A 24,777-nucleotide genomic window follows, 5' to 3' on the forward strand; every position below is an offset into this window, starting at 1 on the left:
GTCAAGTGAAGCATCCAACAGGGACAGATGGAAATGCAAACCAAAAGCAAGGTTTCCAATGAGCATTTGTTTGTAATGCAGCAAGCCCAACGCAACCCTCGCTCCCTCGTTGCTCCCCCTGTTCGCACATCTCACCTCTCCCCATGTCCCTCTTTCCTGGAAGGGGAGTGAAGGGTGAAGACATCTCTGCTTTTCCTGCCTCTGCTACTGGACAACAGCCTCCAGAAAGCCAGCAGAGGGCCAAGTGGAAAGAAATGAGCTTTAGTTTGCCCCAGCACCAACTGCCAGCCTCTCCTGGAGCTTCACACCCCACCCCTGGGCTGATCCAAAGCACCCAGGGCCTCAGTCAAACCCCCTCCGGCTCTGGGAGCGGGCTATGGTTTCCACCCTCAAGGAGTCTTGAACCAAAGGTCTGATCCAAGCGCTTTTCTACACAGGCAATTCAGATCCAAATTAACATCCAAACTCCGGCCCAAAACACTGTGCTAGCGTGGCCAGCGTCTAGGTGTGAGAGTGGTTTGGGCACACGCTGCCTTGGCAGTTCTGCTGCCGCGAGTGATGAGAGTCCGTAACCCTGAGGAGTCAGTCTGGGAACTTCCCTTGACACCACTAACCAGAGTGGGTTTGCAGGAGGTCACCTGGCCAGAAAACAAGGCCCTGGACAAATGGAAATGAAAATCAAATGGGAAGCAAACATAGAAAGATGGGAAGAAGGGAGCCACAGGATGCACGACTGACATTGTATAGTCTCCACCCCAGTTTGCTGTCCCTAAAAGCCCTAAATATGCCAACAAAGCATTTACGGGCCCACCCCAAAGCTACCAAGAGCAGAGGGAATCATCTCACTGTGTTTGCTGGGCTCAGGTCCACAAGGCAGCGCACGTGTGGGTTTCCCTGAGGCTGTGGGCAGGTTTGCTGTCAGCTCTCAGAGCTGCTGAGTCTTGTGAACTCCACAAGTTCCTTCCCCTCTGGAGGGCTGGGGGCAGAATTCCCCACCAAAAGCCACATTATAAGGTTCTCCTGGGAATGGCAGATCTTTCCCTGTCTCAGCGGATGCCCAGGAGCATGGACTATCCGCCTGATAACAAAGAAGTGTCTTTCTGCCTGAGACATCCCAGGCAGTTCCCAAAAGTTCCTGTGTGGCTCAGAGCAGCTACCTTTCAAAGTAATGTCTTTTTAATTTGCTCAAGGACACTTTGTGGTGCCATTAAAGTATCTCTCCAGAAAACATGCTATTACACAGCTTGGAAATTTAATTAATTAAACAACATGTACAATTTATTTTCAGCAGCTAATGCAGCACAGAGGAAGATGATCCGCCATGCTCTTGTTTACTTCAGTGCTACTTCCAAGAAGCTCTTAAGTTTCTGGGCAGGCAATCAGCCCCATCCTGCCCCCCTACTAGACAGTTTTTGATCACACAGAATGCTTCTGTGCAAAAGGGGATCCTCTCAAAGAGCAGATGCTACAGCCTAAAAACCTCACAACTGGCTGCCCTCCACATTGTCTTTGTTTCAGAGCTGCCAAAGCTGTTATCACTGGTAAAATTTTTCTACTTCTTCAAATCCTACTGTGTAGTTTTCCTTGAAGACACCTCTTGGCAGATAATTCTTATATTCCAGCCCATTGCTTTGTATGAAATAAGGTCTTTCAGCTGTTATCCATGGCCCATTTTTCAGTTTGAACTTCCCCTTTCTCTCTCAAGGTAAAATAGAGAAGGAAAGGACTGATCAGATTTTCTAATGAGATTCTTCAGACCTGCCTCTCTATTTCTCTGCAAGCTTTAAAAGCAGGCAATAATAATAAGAAAAATCAGTAAATTTTAATTTGCCACAATTTTCTGAGACACTAAATACCAATTTCCATTTTCTCCTCATCTGGATTTTTCCTAACACCATTCCTACAAACAAAGGGTTAAAATGAGTCACAGTTTAGCCCATTCCCAATTATACTGCTGAAATGAGTAAAAAAAAAAGATGAATCTTGGGGGGGGTCAATACTTTGCTTCCATGGAACAAATGACCCCACTCAGCAGTTTGCTAATTTATTATTGTTCATTTTAAAAAGAAGCTTTATTGGAAGTTTAATACGTTTTGTTTCCCTGGAAATGCAGGGTTTGCCTTGCCTCTCCTACACAATAAGAAGAGAGAGAGAAAATCCACCCAAAGTGATCTGACAGCTCTCAGTGTTACTAATAATACTTCAATACCAGCAGCATCCTGATTGTATCACCAGAAGAAGTAACTGATAAAGGACACCAAGAGGCAATATCCCCTGTGGAGATTGGAAGCATCAGGTAAATTCCTTCATTGTGCTCTTAAGTGCCATGGGTTTATCAGCAAGGCTATGAGGACTGTGCTACCTTGTCAGGAAAAGACCTGCAGGGGCAAAAGACAACTGAATCATCAGGGTTCAGCTAAGTCAGTCATTTAAGAGGCGCCTACTTAGTTGGATTACATTAGTCACACAGGAGGTTTCCCTCTTGCTCCTGGAGCTGGTGGAGGGCACATCTGTGTGGGATCTCTGCTGGGATCACGCAGGCTGGACCCTCACGCTACAGACATAACCACCAAGACAGTTGTATTTTGTAGCCTCCTCCATGCACCTGATGAGAGATGGGCCCAAGGAAAAGTTTAAAGTCCTAAAGACCACATCTCCGAACTGCAACCGTGCCAGAATCCTCCCTCAAGTTTAAACATTGCTGTAGTTCAGCTCAAAATGCACAGTACTGGTTTGACATAAACCCTGCCTGCAATGAGCAGGGACAGCTTTCCTCCATCCCCTCTTCCATTGCCGAAACTCAGCCTTAGCCACGCGGCAACCCTCCCATGCAGTGAGTGGTCCCCCAGCTGTCCTCCTCCTCTCCCCCTTGGAGAGGCCGGGAAAGCAGGAAATCTTTCTTGATCTTCTGTTAACAAGCCCCCTGTCACAAACCCATATTCCAAGGACCAGGGGGAACACTAATTAAAGGAGCAAATATGCCCTGGTTTTGAATATGCAAGGGACTCCAAGACACAGCCTGGATTTCAAACCAGCTGGCTTATTGTGGGGCAAACAGCTGCTTGATTTGTCAGGCTTCATTGCCTGTTCAGCCCAGCACGGGGCTACAAATACACTGAAAGAGAGGTTTCCACGAACACATGTGAGACTCTAACTTCTCCTCTGCCAAGCAGGCGCATAAGCCATCCCTTTAAATGGGGTCAGTGTTAATTAACCCACTTTAAGCCCCTTTATATAGAAAAAAGAATACTTTTCTCTTTCTGCGGACACACAGTTTCATCTGCCAGCTACTACTACATTGTACAAAACTGAGCTCTCTTTTTTCACTTGCAGGGAGAGAGATTTTGTGTACCCTCCACATTGAGGAATATCCCCAGTAGACAGAGAAAGGCTTCCTATAACAGGAGAACATGTAGGTGGAAATACCAGCTTATTTCACTGAAAAGCACAAGTAGAATTGTGGAGTGAAAGGAGCTTATTCAGAGCCCTCTGTTAGGACAGTTTGGCTCGGCACTGTTCACAGAGGGACTTTTGGTTTTGATGTATGTATATATATTCTTTGGAAAAATGAGCAGGTAGAATATATATTATACACCCATGTTAAGGACTCTCTTTACTGGTATTCACGCACACAACTTCCTATCTTCACTCAAAAGCCAAGTCATCTTCCTTCCCCATCAAAAGAACCTGTAAAGCCCAGAGGACCTGCTGGAAAAACCATTTCTTTTATAGCATCTTTTAAACATAAAACGTATCTCAAAGACTGAGCATGTGGCTTACTAATTTGTTGCCAGTAACTCAAACACAGATTCACATGCTTCATGCCAGACTTACCTGTAAAAACAATCCAAACAAACAAACAAAATATACTGATTCCCAAAATTTTATGTCAGGCAATTTCTCACCTTTTATTTCTGTTATAAAATTTTAGGTTATTTTAAAAGTACAGAACATTCAAAGCTTTGACTGCTGCTATTATTTCTGGTAATTTGCTGGGCTTGAACCTGAACATTCAAAAAAGCCTACCTTCACTGCAGAAAGACCAAAAAGTGTATTTACAGGGAAATTGTTATCCTTAGATTAAAGTCTAGCAGAGATGCAGCACTGCCATCCTGACCCTGAGAGTACTAAATGAGGTAAACTCCACTGGGAAGTGTACAACAAGGTTCAATCAGTGACCTTGGGGTAAAAGCTGGAATATCACTGACCCCCAGCCATTGACAATCAAGAGTCAGGCCGCAAAATAAATACACACAAACAGCAATCTTGGGGTTGGGGATGGAGGAAGGTTTCTCCTCTTTAACATGCAGCTGGCTCACATTTCCACTTACTCTTCCATGGATGGGGAACATAAGAAATTACTTCCTTAAGGGATGTTGAGAGTCTCCCCTGAATCCAAGAGCTGAAGCCTTAAGGAAAACCTCAAAACAGCAAAATTTGTAATAAAATAACACTGCAAGATGGGCTTTGTCTCCATTAAGACTTTGCACTGGTATCCACACACCCCTTTTTTCAAATGAAGACAAAATTCCCAATTTCCTCAGTTTTACTTCAAGATATTCCCCAGAGAAAGATCCTTTCTGGCTTCCCTTTGCTATCATGTGTTTTTCTCTACTTCCCCCTCCCTTTAACCTAATTTGTTCCTTAGATGTAAATTTCAGCTATGCCGATTTCATAACTAGTTCATAATATTTTTACATTAATATTTTACTTTATGAAAGACCAAAAAGACTATATGAAGAAGCCTCTACTGTTATTTCTTGTTTCTGCCTCAGAGAAGACAATGTTGCTTAACATAGTTCACATTTACCATGACATATCGCAGGTACAGTAAAGCTCTGTATATGCCATGCTATCTGCATTTCTTCTCTCCACCCTGCAACTGTGTATGTCTGACTACTGGACCCCAGGCATGATTTTAATGGGTGATTTTTATAGGTGTGACAGCTGGAGTAAAGTACTTAGCACTTGTGAAAATCAGGTCTCTTGTCTCCAAAGCCAACCTGGGCATTCAAAAATCATTACTCATTACTCAGATCCTAAAAAATAATGAGATTGGCTTAGAAAACAAGATGTTTTTAGATATTTTATGTTTTATTTGCCCTATGGTGTTCCTGCCTTTTGCAGCTATGTATTCAAGCCTTCCTTTTTTTTCCCTTCACAGCAAGGAGAACTAGACACTTTCTTCTAAATGAAAACAGAGAATCTTCCCATAAATCACCTGACTTCTGAAGCTAGGATTTTAGGAAAAATATACAACCTCATCACACTGATGATAACGCATTGAAGTGAATAACGGTACAGGTTTCTTCTGGGTAAAAAAAGGTACTGGAAATGTTTTCTCCCCTTGTGGATGCTGTTGGGACGGACTTAGTCTGTTACCCAGTCTCTCCCAATGATCACAAAGGGGACATCAACATTCAATAATCAAGCACATTTGCGCTTGGACTTACAGATCTATACAAAATGTAGTTCAGAGGAAACCTCTTACGTTGTTGGAATTGTCACACTCACTTCATGCAGCCTGAGATACTGCAGGAGACTTTGTGCCCTTTGGCTGTATGAGAGAGACATTGAGGCTTTACTAAACCCATCAATATCTCCCCAGGTTTGGGATGGAGGCCTTGATCCAAACATTTCCAAAGCTCTGGGGAAGGCTTAAGGCAAGACTTAGCTTTGTATCTTATTCCCTTTGAGGGTGGGAGATGAGGGAGCACAACATTAATTGTATATATCACATTACACCAGCATGTCTAAACCAACCTACTCCTCCAGCACTCCCATATACAGCAGGACAAACTAGCCCTAAGCTGATAAAAGCCTACCAGACATCAGAGAGGCTGATAAGTGGCACACTACAGATGTACTTACAAGTTCCCCCTTGAATTAAAAAATGCAAATGATTCTATAGAGAGAGGGAGTTTTTAACATATACTTATATATTTCAGCCTTGCCACATTCTCTGAGTTCCGCTGTTGAATTATTTTCTGGGAGAAGGGGGATGGCAAGATGATGCACCTATTAGTGGAAACAATCAAATAAAAGCTTGGCATGAAACAAGAGTCCACCCTCTCAGGATCTCAGGCTGGCAGGAAGGTCACACTTCCATCTCCTCCCTTACAATTTGAAAGGGACACCTCCCATTTAATGGGGCAAGCCATGTCTTCGCGCTCTTTTGCTGGCAGCGTATCAACATCTGTAAGACGGCACTGCTCAGCAGTAGCCTAACCAAACTATAAGAATCCGTGCTGCTAGATCACCCTGGACGACAAGATGGCTGGGACACTCAACAAGTTACCAGGCTGAAAGCTTTCAAGAGTCATCATGGCTGTTTCCAAGCTATTCTTCCAAGGTACAAGACTGTCTCCTTTTCCATGAAGTTTTCTTAGAAGCAGAGCAGCAACATACCATTGCCATAATGACGCAAAGGACCATTGGCCAGAGATCAGGACTTGGTAGCTGTTTATTATTGATGCTTCACTTCCTACACTATAACCAGAATCAGTTTTGGCTGGAGATGGTGCAGCTAAGGGGTAATCATGTTCCTAGTGAAATTAATGGAAGTTAATTTTCCTACCATTTTCACCTGTGTTGGATAACTTAAGGACATTCAGCCACCAGTGCAATCAGAGATGGAGTTATACTAAGGTAGAAAAAGTGGGATGTACAGCCACTGCGAAAGAAAAACGAATGCAGGAGCAAAGACCATCACAATCCATCCTGCTTAAGATAATTTGAGAGACCTATCTTTATATAACACATCTTTGGAAGAGATATGCATACTTACTGCCTCCCTTTCTCCCTGCAAACTCCCCATGCTGCTCTAATAAGAGTCCCTGGTAAAACAAACTAAACATACAAAGCTTTTCAAAGAAGGCATCAGTGCCCTAAAATAAATAATCCTTTAAACCCTTGTGCATTGCAGCACTTGCTGGGCCTTAGGCAGGGGGAAAACAAGACGAACTGCAGCTGTGAAATATGAAGTGAGACAGGAATGAGAAAACATTCCTTTCTCCTGAGGAAGCATATGCAGAGCTGCAAGCATTTTGATCTACAGTTTAAATTGGGCCTTGCAAATCAGTTGCCTCTACACACACAGAGCTGAGAAAGAGTTCTTGCTGAGCACATGTAGTATGGGCCTGTGAGCGGAAGGTGTCCCAGCAGCACCAGGAGATGAACAGAACCATCGGGAGGAAAAGAGCAGTCTTGCTCTTCCCATCTCCTTTGCTGTTACTATTTTATTCAGCTTTCTTCCCCACCTGTGCTCTGCTAGAACTTCTTCCCTTTCTGCTTAGAAAAGAACCATGACTGCACGAATGGAAGGATGTAAATCATGCCACAAGATGTTTTTTTAAGGTTTAAAGATGTTTTAATCTGCAGGTAGAAAGCGAGTACTCACAAGAATTCTGGGAAAGGAGAAGCTGGTGACTGGGAAGAGCATACTGTAGCTCTTGTTTTCCAGCCAACAGTCATCCCAGCATGGACAGGTACACCCAGCTCAGGTACTCTATTAGAAGCACTTGTGCTCAGCCTCCTCCTGGTTTTGCAAGGTAGGGGGGGAGGTGCTCTCACTGCTATTATAATTAATAGCTTCCAGAGCCCATCCACCGTATCTAACCGTATGTTAAGTCTGAAAACGGGTGCAAGAACAAGTTCTAGCTTCCTAGTGCCAGTCCCCAGTTAACCATGAGGCTTTGATTCCCAGCTGGATCATCGCACCAAGCAGCAGCAAATGTCACCATATTTAGGGAGAAGGAGAGAAGGTCTGTTTTCCAAAATACTTGTGTAACACTGGTATCTCAGCATCTTAAAATACCTACCTAGGAACCAACCACCTGGCTCAGTTTAGATCAAGTTAGAAACGCAAAGATAATCAAGACCAAAGCTGAGCCACTGTCAGCATCCAGTGTCTCCGAGAGCCATCCTTGTCCTCTGGCCTCCCCAACTGTCCTTCCCGTAACAAGGAGAACAGAAGACATCCAGTAGCTGCTGACAGGGGAACAAATGAAATATGCTGTGGCAGTAAGTTAAGTTAACTCAGCTTGAAGGAAACAATATTAGGCGTTCCAAAAGCAAATAATTACACTATCCCTAACTAAAGCTGTCACTCTAGAAAGTCTTGCACAGAAGAACCAAGACTTGCCCATTGCAGTCCTGCCATCTCTAAATATATCTCTTCACAATTTCTTTTTAACTTCTTTGGACACAAACTTTCCCTTGCTGTTGTTTGTGTACATGTGTAAGTGTGGCCTTCTTGAAGATGGAGACTGCCAGGCTGTGATAAAGGCTTGAAAGGTTGTCTAGCACCCCTGCAGCCTCTCCAAGAGCGTCCGCATCCTTTGCAGAAATGTTATTTCACAACTTTTCAAAGCACCTCAATAGATTTTGATAGATATCCCCACGCCTCATGTACGCACCAGCATGCTGACAGGACTATTTTTCCTATCCAGCCAACAATGAAAAACAATGAACACAGCACTGACATGCACAGCCACCAACTCTTAATTTCTAAAAATAGTCACTTCTGGCCATTTCTGATTTCCTGCACTCATCAGAACCTAGTTGTTACTGTCAATTGTCTTCCAATGGAGTGGCACATGTTACTTCAAGGGAAGAAACTAAAAACATATTTCAAAAGCATTCAGTCAAGCCTGTCAGTATAATATGTGGCAAGAGAAGAACAAATTAGGAACACCAGAACTTAACTTGAATGGTTTACTATTTCACACCATGTACTGTTATAATTATCTGTATGTACAGGCATCAGCAAGGTGCAGGCAGAGCAGAATTTTTTGGTCAAGTGCTGAAGGAGATCTGCATCCCAGATGATAATAAGCATTTAAGTACTCTCTGCTGTGCGTTTATATAAACAACCCCTGCAGATATTCTTCAGTCCCAGCTGTGTGTGAGCTGAAGGTAATGCATACAAGATCTGATAAGACGACAATTATTTTGCTTCATGGCAGTTTTTGAGGTTTCAGTATTTCAATGCCTTCTACAATGAGTTGAAAACAAACCTATTCCAGTGTTTGAATGTAGCAGAATCATTCTGAAGCATTGTCCACATTTAAATGGGAGTCTTTCCAATCCGGACATGCAAACCCAGTGATTATTGGGATTGACTGAGCTGAGATATGACAGATTCAAATCCTAGTCCCTGATGTGAGATGAGATTGCCCTGACAGATGAGGGACCTTGAACCTCTAATACCTGGTTCAGTGCTTGCACTAGCTCTGCATATGCACCTATAGGGCCACATTCATAAGCAGGTGCACCTACATGCTGAACAACTTTAATTTGGGCAGCTGACAATACAACAGTGTGGCAGCCCCCGCTGACAGCCTGACAATGTATCTCCTGTCAGTGAGTGCCCTACTTTACCAGAAGTTGATCATTCTCAATTGCTGAGAAATTTAAGAGTAATCAGCAATCTGTAAGCGTGTCTTCTGTACTCAGATCTCAGTACAAGTTCAGCACCTCAGTTGAGCCAAAGGCGACATTCTTGTCAGCTTCCCCCTTGTTATTTTGTAGAATGCCACATCTCCCCTTTCTTCACCTCTGTTTTACACCAGCACTCCATTAAGACAGCATGTCTTCAATGAGGATTCTTTTGCATGTGCCAAATGCAGGAGTGACATGTAAGTAATCCCAGAAAGTGAGGGAGATGGATCCAAGGGTGAATATTACCTAGAGTGATTTCTAGAACAATCTTTCATATCCCACCCTTCTACTTAGTCCTCCAGATACAAACATTTTCTCCTCGTTGCATGTCTTAGGGGCTTCCTTCTAGTTTTTACAGCAAGAAGACCAAAGCAAAAACTACTGTTTTTAAGATTTTTGAAACACAGTTTCATCCAGAACATTAAGGAGTGCATACACACGCTGTTAAAATATTAATCTTTTTTAAAATGTATATGTAATATTAAATCCACCTCTGCTGAATTTCACTTGACCTTGGCACAACTTGCACAATGCTGAGACCAAAGAGAAGCCTTCTCTGTATCATCTTCATTTAAGGTCCAGCTTTGTATTTCCAATGCTTCCAGAACAAGCAAAGGATGGTACTGAAGAACACCTCTGTTTGCTCCGTTGTACTCTCAAGCGCTTGAGACAGGGATGGGAAAGAACTAGCATTGTGCAACAATCCTCTTCCACAGTGTAATTAACTCTCATTCTCCCTGGCCCTGGAGTGCTTGTCTCCTTCACCCATAACTGAAAGAAACAACTGAAAGTTCTGGAGGCAAGGGAGGGGACAAAAGCAGCTACTGAAAGTTGTTCTCCCTGTTGGCTGTATGTTGCTTACTTAGGTAACTGGAGATGATTTGTTCATTGGCTGATTTTTTTCCATCACAGAGGTCACTGTAAATAAATTCTGCACACACATCATGTTGAAATGGAGAGATCAGGAGAGTCAGACTCACAAACCCAAAATTACACTCTCACTGGATCAGCCAACAGCCTTGGGCAACCTGTTCTTTTCCCATTCCGCCATAACATGCTCTTTCACCAGGACACCACAAAAAGCTTGACATCAGCTGAGACCACTGCCTGTCACATTGCTTTACCGTCACCTCACTCTTTCCCCACACTCCTAACATCTTCAGTTCCCCTTATACTCCCACTGTGAGCAGTTTGGGGCTGAATCTGGCACGGCCTTAACGCTCCCAGTGCTGATTCAGGCCTGAGGACCCAAGGCACAGTATTAGCCATGCCTCACTTTACTCACCTGTAAAATGGAAGCCAAGATACTATTTTCTACAGAAGGCTGGAGACTGAGTGTCAGCTCAGGAGCTGTCCCACACCGCTGATAAGGATGAAGTAGGAGATAGGCAGTTTCTGAGCTTCATGTGCTCTGCCTGTTTCGAGACCACAGACCCAAGGCAGCAGGTCAGATGGACCGAGCTTGCTGGCTAGCAGTTGAACCATCCTGACTTGTATCTCACGGGTACTTGATAAGGAGCAATCTAAGTACCCAGATACTTGAACAGAAGGAGGAATTGCTTTCTAATTAGAGCCATGGACACCGAAATAACTATATAGCTAATAAGCACAAACAGAATCATCATTAGAGGAGACTTTATTAAGATACTTACAACTGAGATTGTAGCCATTTGTTCTGCCAATAAGCTTAGGCAAAACTCATGCCTGGTGTCCTTTAAGCCTCAACTGGCTTAATTAGACTAGTTGAGGATATTTGATAGCCCATCCCTTTAGCCCCTCTAAAAATAATCACATCATATGTCCTATTTATTAATTTTGATTTATATCAAGACACTCCTCTGTCTCTCTAGGGGGCATTTACAAAAGTTAAAACACAGAGCCAGCCAAAAAATCCATCCTGTATATAATGAAATGACCTTCCAAGGATGTAAAACCCATCACCCTGAAAAGCCAGAGAGGCCTTTGTTGGATTTGCTGAAGGTAACTACAGCTTGGAAGACAGCATCTTTGCCTAAGAGGTTGGACAAAGTGGTAGCTATCATGTTTGAGTGTATTATTAAAAGTGACAATTATCTCTGTATGCTTACAGTTGGAACTTCTGATTTCATAGACTATAACAAATGCACTGCTGCTGTTCTGGATGGCCTAGCATTAATAAAGCAAACCAATTTTGAATGCCCAAGGCCGGGACCTCAGGGACAGCAGATGGTGCCCAGGATACCCATTCTCACATTAGCATAAGAATAGTATGGAGTGGGTCACAGATTGCCTTTAAGCAAGCTTTCAGTTGTCCACAAAATCTCTGCCTCCTACCAAATGAGACAACAGCATTTTTTTGGTTTTCTAATTTAGGTAATCAGCGCTTCATTACATAAAACATATTTCACAAGCAATTCAACCAATAAAAAAATCCATCTCCATTGTAACAACTTGCACTCCATAAGCACCTTATTCAAACTTCAGACACACAACAAAAGGAAATGAACAGTCCTTGTTCATATGCATTAAAACACTTCTGGATAAATGACTTAGAGCTCTTGAAATTAGACTTTTTTTTACTTAAATTGCTTCTAATTTTGTGTGCAATCAATTGCAGCTGTAATTGCTTGTAAGCACAAATGGTATATCCATTGATATCCAACTTCACTCTCTCATTGGGAACCAGAACAAACTCCAAATAGAAAATTGGAAGCTGTGCCTCAAATTCTTTAAAAATAGCTTTTTTTTAAAAAAAGCACATGCTTACTCAGATTCAAAGATAAGACTGTCCTGATCTCAAAAGAGGCAAAACTTCTCCCCATTCCTAATTTCAGCCTCAGAGTTAAGTAAAAAGCAGCCAAGGCCTGGACTCTCCAGAGAGAAGTTCAGATCGAGACTTAGGATATCCTATGCAATCTCTCATGAGATATTTTGCCCTTTCTAGTAAACACAGGTAAGTTCCACTTTAAATAAAGTGTTTCACAGAATGTGTGTTTGGTATCTTAACATTAATAATGAGCAGAGCTTTGTGTGTTTAGATGTCTGTCTTCTTGGCTGAGTTAATTCAGATTTCTGAATTAATTAATAATTAATTTCTGATTTCTGAAAATATGACTTTGCAGCCCTTTTGTAGTTCACACTTCATGCCCCTTGGACAGGGATGCTAAGCCGAGTTTGTTTCCTGGCTGGTTATTAACCATCAAGAGAATGTTTCAACTCCACTCATCACACACATCAGTCAAATCAAATCTGGAAAAACCTACAAGAAGAAGTCAGTTTATCAAAAAACAGGAAGCACATTAATTGAGACATTGCCTACTACCTCACAAGCTCTCTGCAAGAAAGGCACAGAAGGGCAGGGTTCATCTATTTTTTTCCCCATCCAAGAAGCAGGAAGAAAAAAAGGGGGGGTTATTTCCACTCCCAAACCCAAGGGATTAAAAAGAGGAGATAAACCAATCCACACACGTATCGAGTGCCCATGTAGCTCTTCCTTATCACCGCACTTATTCTAGAAAATTGCAATCATGGCTTCACCTGCTTGGATCCCCCTTGAGATCCCCATGATGGGAACTTCCGAAGCGAAGACTGGTATTAAAAATCTGCAGGGTTTCAAATAGATGGTTAACCTCATTCCAAGTCAAAAGTGCAAAAGTCTAGGGATGACAGTGTCATGGATTCACTAGAATGGATCTTGGCAGGCTAAACAAGCCCTTAGTTTCCTAAAGTGTTCTCTGACACAAGCCTGACAAAGAACTAGCAAAGGCAAGTCACTCCACACCACAGGCACACCCCAGATTCCAGACATGGGTGATGGTGAGGCAGCTGAGAATTACAGATTTACACACAACACGAACTGGCACAAGGAACAGACAAAAATCTTTTGTTGATGTTGCTGTTCTTGTTTCTCATGTAACACAGTTTTCATTCCCTAAAGCCAATGTACTAATTGCCAACTGAAAATAAGTCATCTCATCATCTTACTTGAATAAATACCAATAGTTCTTGAGCTTGACTGGAAAATTCAAGAAGCCGTATCTGGGCAGTGAAAGCAAATAACTATTTCTGTATCTTGCTCAGCACATTTCCTTCTAAATGAACTGCTTGAAAAGTATAAGTTCTCTAGAAACATTTTGGAATTGGAGAAAGTTTTTGAATAAACTGGAGGATGTTTTGGGTCACAAGATCACTGGACTCCACTGAATTGTGAGTGTCCTTTCTTGGATGAGGAGTTCAGAAGAAGGCTGAGGATTTTGTGATTGACAGATGAAATACCAGAAAACACCAGGGACAGGGACTTAAAGCTGGTTCCCTATGTAATCTCAATCAGAGTTGCTTAGGGCTTATTTTTCAGAATTTTTGAGCTTCAAGAATTTCAATTTTCACTCAACTTCCTTCCAATCAGATGTTTCTGGGGGATGGAAGCTCTAAAAACTATACCAAATGAGAATTTGCAACCTTGCCACTGGAACATAGCCCACTGAAAAGACCCACTGGTCAATACTCAGCGTTGTTTAACAGAGAGAAAAATGTAAGTCTCGCAGTGTTTGTTGACACTACCTTTGGGGAAAGAAATTTCCACTGTTGCAGGTGTCTCCTTGTAAGTGGCTCCAGAAAGCGAGCAGATGCAGAGAGGTGATAACACTTGCTGGAGGGGAAGTGTCATCCCCTCCTGTCAGGGCTAAGACTTCACACACTCATCACAGAGTGAGAATGAGAGAAGGGAAGAAGACAAACACAAACATTACAGTAAAACACTATGTAAAGATATTATGCTTCATTTGTGCTGGGTATTTATAGCCATAGAGTTGGGATGATGTCCATAAAAGTAGTACTTTAAAATGATCTCTAATATCTCATTTATTCTTCTCAGATTCTGCTAAGCAGCCAAGTTGGGGTGGTCTACAGAAAAAAAATACACTGTAGCTAAAGCACTGCAGGCAAGTGCTGAATGTTCTGCAAAAACATAAACAGTTTCTTGCCTGCAAATCTCCTCTCCCTCAGATTTCTCATCTTTCACTCCTCAGTTCCCAAGATACTAGAATTTCCTCAGCTCTGTGGTTACCTAGAGTTTTCTCATGGAAACAAGCACCAAACACATCATGAAGAAAACAAACAATAGGCAAAAATCCCCTAAAAACAGCCCTCCAGCTTATTATTCCCTTATTCTTCCTGTGCAGGCTCAGAGCCAAAGATACTCCAGCCACAGCTGAGGAGATCAGTGGTAAATGTCGTTAGCTGTTAGCAGAGGAAAAATCTTAAACAGTTCTTAAAGGTACAATTTTTCTCCCGATAAAAATTAAAGAGGTGCAAAAACAAGCAACCTCTTTATCTCCCCCCTTCATTAATTAATAATATAAGCGATAACCTGAAATGAAAATGGACAGTTTCTTTGACCCTATGGGAAAACCCTAGAACACAGGCATAAGGCTTCTGTCCCATTTGCCTCACGGTTGCCATGACTTGCAGGTGGTATGGCAGAAATGAAATCCCACACTGTGACGAAACCTCATGTCATCTGTCGTGGGCATGTGCTCTCCCAGTGCACTCTGTGGTGGACAACTGACTGGGCAGGCACTTGCCTGAAGTGCCTTACTGAATATGAAAGAGGAGGATATTCCATTTCAGTCCTTGCAACTATTAAGGAGTTGCAGTGAAATGGTAGTTAAAGACCTGTCAGGCCAAAATGTGCTGCATTTACAGAGCTTTTATATTATTTGCCTCTAGCTGTCTTTGCAAAGAGTGGGGATGATACTTAGCATCCTTTTTACAAAGATCTCAAAGAGATAAATAAAAATAATTTTCCGTCTGGAACAGCCAAAGTGCAGGGAGGTTAACTGAACAAGCCAGCCTCTCACAGTGAGGCAACAGGAAAGTCAGGGACAGAATCCAAATCAGCTGATTATAGTCCTGTGATCTCAGCACTAAATGGATATCTTCCTGTATTTACAATCCTCTTTCTCAGAGAAGTTTGTCCTGCCAATGCGTACTCGGAAGAGTGACCAGACTGGCCTGGGAGCCCCTGCTGCAGGAGCTTGTGCGGGTGTGCAGAGAAGGTTGTTTCAGCAAGAGCCTTTCCAGGGCTTCTTCCAGAGGTCAGCGATCTTACTGCCTTGTTTGGTTTTGGGCTCTTCCCCACTTTTAATTTAACCTGAAGGATTTGATTCATTGTTTCTCAGCAATAAACTGTTTCCTTAAAAGGGCTAATCAAACTTTGATGAGGCCCTTGTGCAATGGAAAGATTGATGAGATACGTTAAAGGTTAGGTGCGGAGCAAAACTGAAGATAAGGGCAAAAACTCCTATTGAGTTCAATGGAATTATGATTGGGTTTTCTATGCGTATCTTTTCCCACTGCCCTATCTCATATTTTAATGTATTTGTGTAACTACCTCAGTATCCTGGAAGAGGGAAATGGTAACCTCTCCCATACTTTGCTTAGCTTCTCTTTGTTTGCCAATATCACCATGAAAGAAACATTTCTCTGGCTCGCTGCAGTGCACCCATACATTGGTCCTTCATCAGGCTACAGAACCATAGCTCCCACTATGAAGTGGGCAGATTAAAGCAATTAAGACATGTTTTTGGCCTACACCATACATAACTAAAACCTAGAACTCACCTATCAGGCAGTCATCCAGACCAAGAACCTAAAAAGATTCAAAAGGGGATTAGAAACACATACAAATACAGTCCACCAAAGAATCCTAGGACACCTCCATGCTAACCCTTCCTGTACCAGTGCTGCTCAGATCTACGTAACCTGGCAGAACGGCTGCAGTGCCCCAGCCTCAGCTCTGCTTGGTCAGCCTTGTGTTGCACATGCCCCCACAGATGGGATGAAAGTGATGGTTTTGGTGGTAAGAGCTGGGAGATGGGCATAGAAGAGAGGTTGTCCTGCAGGCATGCAGGAGTTACCACGTGTGGGAAATGGAAGCTCGCAGCAATGTTTAGCTGATGGTGCAGACCTGAGTCCCCCACTTGAATACTTATGTCCTCAGCACTACTTGCTTTCTTACTCTCAAAAATCTTCAGCAGTGAAGATGCTGCAGCCTCCCTAGGTAGCCTGTTCTAGGATTTAATATCACTACTGCTGTAAAGTGTTCTTAAATTTATAATGATAAACTTCTGAAAAACATATTAACTGTGTGCTGATCTCTGAAGGCAAAAAATGAGCTATAATGTGGGGAAGTGGACTAGCTGGCAAGTTCATATGGTATGGTCTCTACATTGTCCCCTGGACCACCCAGGACAACTCGTATCAGGCTAGAACAGCAGAGTAGGTGACCTTCAGACCCACTCTAATGTGGCAGTTCTTATGCTTCCACAAAAATAAAAAGTTCACACCAATTGCCAGACAGCAGGTCAGTTTTTCCAGCTGATCCTCTGTCTTATTATATAAGATACACTGTTTGATTATTGCCCTCTCCTAACCTCTGCATAAATTAGCCATTAAGGACTAGAGCAGAAATTATTACTGAAGATTCAATCAGTGTTTAACTGATTTTTAATACATCATCATGTGTAGGTCAAAGTGCATTAACCTGCTTGAGCTTATTGGAAAAGATTTCATTAACGAACTCAGTACAACCTAACAACAACATTACAGAAAAGGAGCAGTGGCCCAGGAGATGGGAGGGATGGGGAAAATTAAGTTTAAACTTCTCAACTTCAGCACTCAGAAATGGTGTATTTAGGAGGGGACATTACCTATTATTTCACCTACTAAGGAGGTTTTATCTTCTACGTGGTTTCATCTCTACTCTGCTTTGGCTGACACATGTTCCAAAACTCTTGTTCGTGAGGCACTAGTGACACGCGAGGCCAGAGCAGGTGATCCATACCTTTCCCGTTCCTGCAGAAACATATCACTTCTGCAGTGTTTGATGCTCACGGTCACAAGCTGCCTTGCAGAAAATGCTGCCGGTTGATAGTATCCAAGGTTTGAAGTTTGGGAAACTGCTGACGCACTGGTCTGTGACTTTGCTTGGGGCACACTCGGACAGTGCAGTATCAGGGAAGGAAATGTCTTACGCCATACAAATATTACAGGATGGATCCACTCCAAAATCAAATTAAACCCTTAGGGGGAAAACATGCCAACAAATGGCTTTCAAGCACTTGAAACTGCAAGAGGCTCACAGAAAACCTCACAGGTGGAAGGAGACATGTTAATTCAGCACTTAATCCAGTCCTGTAACACAGTCCACAGTCTGTCACGTAATGCTGGATTCAAAGGCAGGATTTAAGAGACTCTGTGATAGGCTCATTGCAAGGCTATAGCTGTGCCAATCTTAACTTCACATCAGAGCAAACCACATGAAGATATTACTGCACTACATATGCTCTCGCACTACTACTACCACTGCCTCCAAAACCCTGTCTCAACAAGGTCTACTCAGAGAAAAAAAGTCAGAACATAGAAAAAACTGTAAGGCTGCCTGCAACCAGCAGCATCTATGAAAAGGCCCCTTTCACATCTCTTCTAGTCTCACTCTCTCTTTATATCTATATATGGATGTATAGATCTGTATCTAACAAGAAGGTATAGAAAAGATGGAGCCAGACTCTTGAAAGAGGTGTACAGGGAAAGGTAACAGACACAAACTGAAACATGAGGAATTCTGATTAGATATGAGGTTGTTCATGAGGATAGTCAAACACTGAAAGGCATGAGAGAGGCTGTAGGATCTCCATTTTTGGAGATACTGTTAATTTAACTGAACTGATTAGATATGAGGTTTTTCATGAGGATGGTCAAACACTGAAAGGTATGAGAGAGGCTGTAGGATCTCCATTTTTGGAGATATTGAGATATTGTTAATTTAACTGAACCAAGTCCTGAGTAACCTGCTATAAATTGGTCCTGCTTTGAGCAGCAGGTTGGACTAGATAACCTCCACAGGTCACTTCTATCCGAAATTATTCTATGATTTTTCTGGGGTATATTTGGAACCATGCCATAGGGCCTTAGTAAATATTAATATATGTTTATAATACTTCAGCTGACCCTCTGCACTGATCAAGAATGGAGGCAGATTGTCGGTGCTCAGCTAAGATGAATAATAGCACTACCCACAAGATACCCACAATGGTCAGCATCTGCACTGGAGAGCTTTACACTCAGAAACCTTCTCCAGTGTACTCTATGAACACTTCATCCACCATGGTCTCGATGTGTTCAGGGAGATACTACACATATCCTGCTGTGCCCAACAGACCAGGACCCTGTGACTACGGACAACTGGTTCCATAGTGAAACCTTCTAGAACGGGATGCAGTGGAAGAAAGATTACTGGGGAGAAAAATCGGAAGAAAAAATCCTACAGGATCTCAAAATGCACCTCATTTTATTTGAAGGGCTAAGGCTTCAACTAGGATGACAATTTTAAAGCACTCGCTTAAGCTTAGGGAGCACTGTGAGAGACTGGGAGTACTTATATATACTGGAATAGTTATGATCTGATGATTTACAGTGATATCTATTGATGCCCAAAGGTATTTTTGGGCCCATACTTTCTTCACTAACTGTCTGTTTTCATGAAGTTGTTTTGCCAACTAGTGACAATCTGTTTAGAAATATCAGGGAACATGAAATCTGGAGGTGTATCAGTGTGTGAGCGTCCACTCCAAAACCTCCATGAAAATAACCTTCAGGAATGGCAATCGGCCAGAGATGCAGTTTGAAGCCAGCTAAGATACGAATAAATATTCATGGCAGCTAAGGATTTTGGATTTAATGCCGTTCTGCTAATGCAGATAAATATTCAGATTTCCTTAGCTTCTGTAGACTAAAGCCAGTTTAAAAGAGAAATCCATACAATACCATTCAAATAACATTGCCACTGCTGGTAGGGGTTTTGGGGGAGGTGGAACAGGGGTGTTATCCTAATTTTTAAAGACCAAGATGAAATCTCTGTAATTCAAACATCTACATCAGAAAGCAGATGCAGAAAGATTCACACTTCCCAATGGACTCTTGATCACTGCTGCCTCATGGCAGAGGGACAGGTCTACCTGTACCATACTGTTTGGCACCATGCTGTACTTTTACCTACAGGACTGTATTTCATCAGCAGGTAAAGCACCTCTCACTTATTTTGACATCTTTGCAATGAACAATATAATCCAAAGTTAAGATTTTACTACTGTTACTCCTACCCACTGTGCAGCCTTCTCTGTGTTAAGGCAAATGTTTGTGTGGTATGAACCCCAAGCTCACAGTTGAGCGTAACTGACTCTGAAGTGATGATTACCTTCACAAGACTCAGTTTACACAAAAGATACATAGTTGAGTTAGACTTAACCATGCTATCACAGCTGTTAACCATGTTACAGCAGCAGATCTACACAACCACCTAAGCAGGTTAAAGCAGGGCTTTCCTCTCCAGCCAGCCAAGAAGCAATAGTTACATCCTGTCTCCACCACAAATTCTACTCACACCACAGGCAGAAGGGACCTCAGAAAAAGTTATTCAAAGGGAAGCAGAATGAAAGAAAATTATTTCCCTTTCTCTGCACATTCACAAGCAAAAGGATAACTGTGCTCTATAGCCCATTATTAAAACTCTTTGCAGCTAACCACACCATCAGACTCTCGCACACCAGCTGGATGTTACAGCTGAGGCTGTTAACTGTGGGACCACGGATAAGTCACTTCACTCTCTCAGATACAAGTCAGGAGCCTAATGCACACACTCCAGAATGTGAACTTTTAAATTGTTTTCAACACACCTTCAGACTTCATGGAAGGAAATGAGCAAGATGACAGATGGAATAGTCGTTTTTTCTTTTTTCACAAAACAGCTCTCAGTCTGCATTATCCCACTGCTTCTTATTTCTTCCGTGCCATACTTTCATTTCTGTAAGTCTATGTAGACAGAACAACTTGCACTTTCTCTTCCCTCTTGTGACCGTAGTTTCTGTAAAACGTTAAGAAAGGAGGGCAAGTAGCTTCTAAACAGCTCTAGCTATCACACTTGTAGCTGGCCAAAAAGGGGCAAGAGGAGAGGAATGGGATGAGGATGTGCAGCCATATGGCAGTGATAGGCCAAGGTCTTTTCCACAATCTTTCAGTGCCCTTAAGCAAATCCCTTCCCTTATACATTGCTATACATCTAAGTAATACTAAATCCAGCAGGCTTCTGGCAAGACTTCCAAAGTACAAGGCTCAGCTACCAGTATACAGGTTTGAGGCATCAAAGCACTCTGGAATTCAAGGTGTTCAGCTCTTTTAGACATCAAACATAAATTTAAAAAGGCAAATGAAGATAAATATAAACAGAATCAACACATTTATGATCCCTAGTTAAGAAGCTACCTTCAACATAAGAGCTATTGGAATAGCCCTACCCATTCGGCGCGTCAGCCTCTCTATCTTTTAAAACATATACCAGAAATCACAGCAGTCCACACATTCATTCCCTCAGTTAAGATATACTTATCCTAAGCTGAGTGTTTGTATCATCCTGACAATTCTCACCCAAATGAGAATTACTTGAAGACATACAGACCACAAGTTTCACCTTTGTGAAGAAAACTATTTAAAAGTAGGGGTACAATAGTTTGTTAGAGCAGTTACTTCTTAAAAAAAAGCAAAAAAGATGGTATGCGTTCCAGCAGCCAGTAAGTCATCCCCGCTGAAATCTCTCTCAGTGTTAGTGACTTTGCTGCAACAAAGTTTTTACGTGATCTCAGTGCTCACTACCTCTGTTGGACAAAGCGTGCCCAGAGTTTGCCAAAAGAGAAAAGCTAAATGCTACACTGAGTGACAGTAACAAGGGCAAAGGGGAGCTTTGCACCTGATGCAAGGGGATGGGGACTAATTTAACCTTCCATCTTGTTTCAGCAGAAGTTCACAGTGCTCATCTCCATTTCTAATATTCTGTTCACCATTACCAATCTCTTAAATTGCTCAGCCAGCTTGATGGTGTTCCCTTAAACTAGGGCATCAGACCTAACGCAGGAATGGTTAGACAGGCAGATGGATTACGTCACTGGCGACGCAAGGAGGTTTAGGCTGCGATTGGCTTCAAAGGGAGCCCATTCCAATTATTCTCTTCCTGTGAGTCTGGAAGTGACTCATGCAAAGACAGTCAAGACCATCCCACTGAGCCTTCAGATTAAAAATAACGACAAGGCAAAAGTTGGGAAATGTTTAATCTGTGAAGAGCAACTGATTTTAAGACATTGGAAGGGGAAATCACTTAAGACGCATCTGGCATGGGAATGAACTCAGCTTGGCCCAGAGGGCAAGCAGCCCGACTCCCTGGTGGCTCACCATGAGGAGCCTGCAGACCCCTTGGCCTCGTACCCTCCCTCCCTGCACCCTGCCAGGCTCCCCGGGCCTTCCAGCCAGAGACAGCCAGCAGCATGCCACCCTGGTCCTCCCCACAGCAGCCAGGCCCAACCAGCACCACCAGGCACCCGCAGGAACCTTTTTCCATATAGACAACGCTCCCTGGAGCCTCACGCTAACCAGATCCCCTAGAACAGAAAAAGAGGGTTTGGGGTGGCTCGAAGGCACAGATTTGGAAACTACCAAGGAGACCTGGGGATCTGCCAAACAGCACAAGGGCTCTCCCCAGTCCCTCCCAACCTGCAGCCCCACACGGACCCCCTGGCTGGGCTTTGTTGCCGCAGCTGGCCGGCTGTAGGCTGGGGAAGCGGGTTGCAAGGAGCCTGCCTTTCCCCTTCCACCCAGGCCAGAGCTGTGCCTGGGCACGCAAGGTAAAAAAGCAAAGGACAGACCTTCTCTCTGGCCTCTTCCGCGCTGGGGAGGGCGCGCTCGTCCTCCCGGCTGCGGCCGCGGCTGCCGGCGGGATGCTGGCGGGCCGGTCGCAGCGCCTTACCAGCTCCACATTGATCTGCCTGCCGGGAGCCTCCTTTAGTTTTTCTCCCTCTCCTCCCTCCACCCCCTCTTTTCAGGGGGGACAAAAAAAAAGGGGGGGGGGGACCTTTCTATTATTATTATTCTAATATATTCTGGGGGCTTGTGGTTCCTGCAACCAGGCGGAAGTGAAACCCGTTCTCGCCCCCCTCCTCCTTCCGCGATGCTCCGGGGCTGGATGCAGCCTGGCGGCGGCCGGCTGCCCCGGGGGCCGGCGGGGGTCGTACGCGGCCCCCCCACACCCCCGCAGCCCGGCCGCTCCCGGGTCCCGGCTGCCCGCAGCCCCCGGGCGGTAAGCGGCATCGTAGGCTGCCCCGCTCCCGGTGCGTCGGTCCCCAGGCGGGATGGGGAGGCGGTGCCGTTCCCGAAAGGCTGAGGTTGCTTTGGAGGGGAAAAAAAAAAAAAAAAAAAAAAAAAAAAGGGGGGGGCGAAAATCCTTTTCTTCACCCCACCGAAGGGGAAACCTGCCCGCGCTCGGCTGATGGAGCCCGGTGCCGGGGGGGGTGCCCGGTGAGCTGGGTGGCCCCGCGGGGCTGGGGAGGGCTGTCCGCAGGGACGGGTTGGCAGAGCTGGCAGTGGTTGCTTCAATGGCCGGCAGTTGCGGCTGGTAGCGCAAGAGGAAAAGCTATGAAATGCAGTTAAATACAAGAGTATCTAATCTACTAGCTCCTTAGTGACATCCTGTGGTACGGGGGCACTACTGCTAATGGCCAGCTGAGCTCTGATGGTCGCCGAGGACCCGACCAGCACCGGTGCAAAGTAACGCGTTGTCCGCTGACTTCGGCAGGAGCAGCTGCCTACCCAGCACGGTGCGGTGTCGGGGAGTTGGATCGGGGACCTGAATCGCTATCAGTGTTTTTGTTTTAAATCAGCCTTCTGCCTTACGCTGCTGCAGAGCTGCTCTGCTTCTAAAAGGTAACTGGCTCTCGGGCACTGTGGGGATTTGTGCTTTATAAATGTGTAGCATCTTCCACGGTACATTATAGAACGGAGAGGGCTCCGATCTAAATACTGCAGCTGGCCTCATGCCTAGACTGAGGAGCAGAGAGTGAGAGAGACACCAAATGAACATCCAGCTAACTAAGGCAAATGTTAATTTCTTAATTTGGCATGTGTCATCATGTTGAAACAGACTTGCAGAACATCTCCCCCAGCCAAGAAGCACAGGAGTAGAGATGAGGCAGTGGAACCCTGTCCCTCCCTAAGTCTTAGCTACTCTAGAGAATTCCCCTATCCGCCTCCCCTGTTACACAGCTCATTGGGGGGCTCCCATGATCTGTGGCTGAAAAGGCAAGAAGAGAAAAGCCGGTGAAAGAGCTGAGCACATGGACCGAAAGACCACAACCCCTCCGTAGGCAGGAGGAAAGCGTGAAGTCGGCACTTAACAGGCATAATTGAGCTAACTGGATTCCAACCTACAGGGATGCCACTGGTAATGAGGATTTGGTGGCATCAACCTAAAAATGTCTCCACGGCCCCTGGCAAGCTTGGTAAGATCTGTGCCACCATGTTTACAATGCTCACGTCGCCCAGATCAGAAAGATTAAGGCTAGCCTGGGCAGGCCTGAACACACAGCAACTGAAACTCCTGGTAATTGTTTGGAGGCATGTGGGTGCTGGTGGTAGATGGGTTGGAAAGGGCTCTTCTAAACTCTACTACAGGAGAAACTCACATCAGATGTCCAGAAGAGATGACTGGGACATTCTTTACTGAGGTCTCTGTTGTCCCCAGAAGCCGCCTGCTCACAGCATCATGGTGGAACTTAACCCCTGTAAAATTCTGGCACTGCCCCTTCTTCCTTGTGGCAAAAGTGAAACGGTCAATGATGCTGACATCTGTTTTGTCCAGTGGCACATTTAGGACCTGCTGTTCTGGACTCTGCAGATACATCTCTGTGCTCAGTTTTGTGTTAAACATTTCCTTCACATACCAACAGCAATGGAGTTGCTTAGTCAGCTGGCTGCATCTGTCCCACAGCCTCAGGGCATCTGCGGCCTCCGCATTGCTAGTGGATGGCTGAACAGCCATGTCAGCAGAAATGCCCTCTTGCAGGTGGGACTGGCCAGAAGATTGCACTTCATCCTAAGGAGAGCATGCCTGGACACACTGGTGCATGAATTTGTGTCTTGCAGCTTAATTACTGCAACTCCCTAAGCTTTGAAATAAACCACAGCTGGTGTAAAATACAGCAAACGTCTGCTTAGCAATGGAGAGCAGCCCGGTGCTTTGCTCAGCCTAGTTTCTTACTAAGTACAGACTTTGGTCTTCTTTTCTGATATTCAATGCCCTTCATAATCTTCTTCCATAGTGTATTGGGTTTGCGTGGCAAGGTTTTGGTAGTGGTGGGGCTACAGGGGTGGCTTCTGTGAGAAGCTGCCAGAAGCTTCCCCAATGTCCAACAGAGCCAATGCCAGCCGGCTCCAAGATGGACCTGCTGCTGGCCAAGGCCGAGCCCATCAGCAACAGTG

At 44.2% G+C, this 24,777-nt stretch overlaps 1 protein-coding gene across 2 annotated transcripts in view; it reads right to left on the reverse strand.

Annotated features, from left to right (window-relative positions):
* PAK3 (p21 (RAC1) activated kinase 3) overlaps window positions 1-22,328 on the reverse strand; it is a 146,429-nt gene extending 124,101 nt beyond the window's left edge. Inside the window, exon 1 of one of the 2 annotated variants that reach the window (XM_052813727.1) lies at window positions 22,170-22,328. The gene's annotated coding sequence lies outside the window, so the exon portion shown is untranslated. The remainder of the gene's footprint in view (window positions 1-22,169) is intronic. The other variant, XM_052813730.1, reaches the window with a different exon arrangement.
* Between the last annotated feature and the right edge of the window lie 2,449 nt (window positions 22,329-24,777).

This window comes from Harpia harpyja, chromosome 18 (genome assembly GCF_026419915.1).
Source record: "Harpia harpyja isolate bHarHar1 chromosome 18, bHarHar1 primary haplotype, whole genome shotgun sequence".
NCBI lineage: Eukaryota > Metazoa > Chordata > Aves > Accipitriformes > Accipitridae > Harpia > Harpia harpyja.